The sequence below is a fragment of the Scylla paramamosain genome, chromosome 1 (genome assembly GCF_035594125.1).
Source record: "Scylla paramamosain isolate STU-SP2022 chromosome 1, ASM3559412v1, whole genome shotgun sequence".
In the NCBI taxonomy this organism is placed as follows: domain Eukaryota; kingdom Metazoa; phylum Arthropoda; class Malacostraca; order Decapoda; family Portunidae; genus Scylla; species Scylla paramamosain.
This window is the reverse complement of record NC_087151.1, coordinates 37,862,693-37,867,333: the sequence shown is the minus strand read 5'-3', so window position 1 is coordinate 37,867,333 and position 4,641 is coordinate 37,862,693.

Below are 4,641 nucleotides of genomic sequence, written 5' to 3'. Positions count from 1 at the left end.
CACAGCAGGTCCCTTCTTCCTCTTTCCCTCTTGGCCCCCACTGTTCCTCTGCCTCTCCCTGTCTGTTCTGTCCTTCCTCGCTTGATTATTTTAGTTCGTGTAATATGTATATAGCGAAACATTGCAATACATCTTCCAAAGGGACCAGATGCATTCGGTGGGGAAGAAAACACACACCACAGAGAGAGAGAGAGAGAGAGAGAGAGAGAGAGAGAGAGAAATTACTACTAGAGACGGTAAATACACATTCAGACAAGTCCACAAAGCAAAGCAAACAAAAACATAGATATACTGAGATAACCTGGTCGACGAACTGATTGACGAAAAATATGCGCACCACCTGAGACCTCACTTCCGGTCGCCCCCAGCAGCATCGGACAGCAGCAGGTTTCGACGCTTCAGTCAAGAATTCAGAAAAGTTACAGAGACCAGACGCATATCAACTTTGGATAGTGACAGTTTGCATGGCTGACTTCAGAGGACGTGTGTGTGTGTGTGTGTGTGTGTGTGTGTGTGTGTGTGTGTGTGTGTGTGTGTGTGTGTGTGTGTGTGTGTGTGTTACTCTTGAAATATCATATCAGAAGCTATTTATGTTTTTCTTCTCTCTTTTTTTTTTTTTTTTTTGCGTTCTTTATGTAAATTAAGTGTTTCATCATCATAAGCATTATCATCATCATCATCATTATCACTATCATTATCATCATCATCATCATCATCATCATCATCATCATCATCATCATCCCCTTCTTTTCCTCGTCTTCTTTTTCCTCTTATTTTTATTATTTTCTTCTGTTTTTCTTTTTCTTCTTTTTTATCTTTTCCTCTTCTTTTCTTTATCCTTTTTTCTTTTTTCTTTTTATTATTACCATTATTGTTGTGTTTATTATTGTTATTGTTGTTGTTGTTGTTGCTGTTGTTGTTATTAGTTTTGTTTTTGTTGTTGTTGTTGTTACTTTTCAGCCAGTTACTTTCAGAAGCTGCCTTGTATAGATCACCAAGCTTTTACCAATTTTCTTATTTCCTTAGGTTAATTTCCACCTTACATATATCACAACATATCAGTCCTTCCCCGCCTCTGATACCTAATTCACTTCTTGTCCTAAAATCATCCTTTCTCTCCAGCATTGCCGCCTCTCCTTCAACCATTAATCGTTCCTTTTCCTCCCTTTACTTTGCCTCACTGTCTTGGTGAGTCACAAATACAGATGTTCTCAAGATTGTCTCTCCATTTCATTTCAAAGAGAATACCTGATATGTGATACGATAAGAAGATCAAGGAGGAAGTAGTAATGGTAGTTGTAGTAATTTTTTCATATATATCCGTAAAACTGCTATTGTCAGGCTCTTACTATGTGAGACTACATAACAAAGGATGCCGAGAACAGGGAAATATGTGTAATGCTGCTATTGTAATGACAGAACCCTGAGGGGCAGAGACGTAACCTGTGAGGAAGAAAATGTAATGGAAAATGTGTGAGTACAGCATGTACGTTCATCTCAAACTAGTACCCCCCAAAAAAACAGACTCGTTCTTCTTTAATCACTTAGCTACTGTGACCTTCAGATTTATTTTCCCCGTGGTCTCTCTCTCTCTCTCTCTCTCTCTCTCTCTCTCTCTCTCTCTCTCTCTCTCTCTCTCTCTCTCTCTCTCTCTCTCCCTAAACATTCAATCTTTGCCATCAGTAGGAGAAAATTATTCATCTTTTATGCAGTAATGATTACAAGACCTTACCAATTTGCTTTCCTATGCTTCATACACCCTGCCTTAATCATATACCTTCTTACGTGTAGCCTTCGCAATACAGGAGACACAAAGGAACAAAAGGAGATGAACATTCAGTCTTTGTCATCGGTAAGAGAAACAAAATTATCTTCTATGCGGTAATGATTTTAAGACTTTACTATCCTGTCTTCCCGTCCTGTAGATTCCCTGCCTTACTACTAGACGTCTTTATATCCAGCCTTTGTAATACAGGGGATGCAAAAAGGACAAAGGAGATAAACATTCAATCTTTACCATCAATAAGAAAGACAATTAATGATTCCAAAATTTTATAGTTATGCTTTCCTGTGCTTTGGATACCCCCTGCCTTGCTATTAGATCTTTCTATGTCCAGCCTTAGCGACACAGGGGACACAAAGGGACAAAGGGCGTCTCTCTGTGTCCAGCGTCACCGGCTCTAGCTGCTGAGGCCACCAAGGCTCCTGGACACGCTTTATTTTTAGCCCAGAATTAATCCTTGTCTCGTGAGAGAAGGCCGTTGCACGACTCCATGGTCCTAATACGACAATTTGCGTTTATAAATATTTCATAACTATATTTTTCAAGGCGGCTTAGTTGTTTTTTTTTTCTTCTCATTCTTCTTATTACCGTCATCAGTGTGAGTTGCCTGCATATCACTGCGTCATTTTGCGGGTTTATTTATGGAGTTATTCACGAGCCGGTTGTTGTTGTTGTTTTTTGGGGGATGGGTGGAGTTTGTTTGCCTGATGTGTTTTGCTTGACGTCTTAGTTTGGCTTGCATGGTGCTGAGCGTCACTTTGTTTCCTGGCTTTATGAGATGCTCGCCTCTCTCACTCCTCAGGCATAATAATGAAATGAAAACTTCCTTCTCTTTTGTATACGTATTTTTGTCTCCTTATTTGAATTCGTGACACACACACACACACACACACACACACACACACACACACACACACACACACACACACACACACACACACACTATTGCCTGCTTTCACCTCCCAATTTTTTTTTTTTTCAGAGGTACCACGTCATGTCGCATCACGTTTCCTTTTGCACGTCTCTGTGTTTACACTGACACCCAAATATGTATAACTATATCGACTTATAGAGTTAAGAAATTTCACAATACGCTAGCATAAAATGTATCACTTATGTATTTTCCAATGGCTAAAATATGTGTAAACGTATTAACGTATTGAAATATTTGAAACTCTTCACTAAACTGTTCCACACGAAATTTTCAAGAAAATTATAAACAGCATTAACTACAAATGTATTGGCTAAAATACGCATGAATGTATTAACATATGGATTGCTTTGTGAAAATAATTAAAACACTTCCTTAATCAGTGGCTCAAATGTTGCATTAGGTAAAATATCAAGGCATAGAATATTTTATGTTATTCACCAATCACACGCACACAAAATGACCTTCACTAAATAAACCACTTCTGACAATGAACCAAATATGCATTAAACAAAATATTAACACATAAAAGCATTTCGAGTTATTCACCAACCACACGAATACAAATAAATAAATAAATAAATAAATAGACAAACAAATAAATAATAAAATCCTACAAAGAAACTACTTCTTCCTGCAGTGGTGACAGAAAGCAAAATCACACACCACTTCCACCACGAGCCTTGCGTCACTTACTGGAATAAAACATCGCCTTTTTCTTCCTGATCGCCAAAACTTTGAGAGCTTTAGTGAATAGATTGCCTCTGAAAAAATGATGAGGAACAAGAGGACGTCATCCAGGCGATGTGTATTGCATGTATCCTGAATGCGTTATTTACTGACTCCTGTCCTGCCGAGACTTTATGATTTGGTGTTTTGGTGCACGATTTGTTGACGGATTGGTGCCCCAGTGCGCTCAGGATGTGACGGACTGACTTCCTCTTTGTGTGGTGAAGGTTTTGTGTCGCATATCTTTTCTAGTTTTAGATCTTTCTTTTGGTAATTTCCTTTATGGACCGGCACCTAAACGGGATATTTTTTTTTTTTACCTGTTTGTAGTCATGGCCAGTGTCCCTCTTACATATGAAAAAAAGTTTTCTTGCATCTTCAGACAGTACACTGCTCATTCTTGTCACTGTTGTCCTCTGACAACTCTCAAGTAGAAGCCGTTGGCTGCTTTAGTTGCCTTTCAATATAACAGATTAATTCAGCATCGATGTTCTTAACTAAAAGATTGTGCATGAAAAAAATATCACCCTAAACTTTTTTCTGACAGGATTTTTCGAACAAATAAATATTACAAAGAAGACTAAATATCGCTGGGTGCTTTTTATATGAAACATATATCTGATCTTTAAATGCCAAGGCAGCCTTGCATTCAATCTCAAGGAGTTACGGCTGAGCAACGTAACTGAGTGTCTGATATTTTGCTGCGACAAGAACGGTGACATGCAAATGTCATGCTCTTCATTACAACAGGACAGCAATGAGGTCGCAGTGCCAAAACAGCACGGCATGGGAGTCACTCGAGTCATAAGAGCATAAAAAACATAAGAAAATAAGGGAAGCTGCAAGAAGCCATCAGGCTTACACGTGGCAGTCCCTGTATGAAATATACCTACCTGTTTCCACTTGTCGTCCCCATCCATAAATCTGTCTGATCTTCTTTTAAAGCTCCCTAATGACTCAGCGCTGACACCCTGATTACTGAGTCCGTTCTGTTCATCTACCACTCTGTTTGAGAACCGACTCCTTCCTATCTCTTTCTTCAACCTAAATTTTTAATGTTTGAACCCGTTATTGCTCGTTCTAGCCAGATTACTTACTGGTAATGAGATTTTTGCTTACGTCCCCCTTGTTATAACCCTTATATCACTTAAAGACTTCCATCAAGTCCTGAAATGTGCTTTTTGCTTCATTGTTAGGG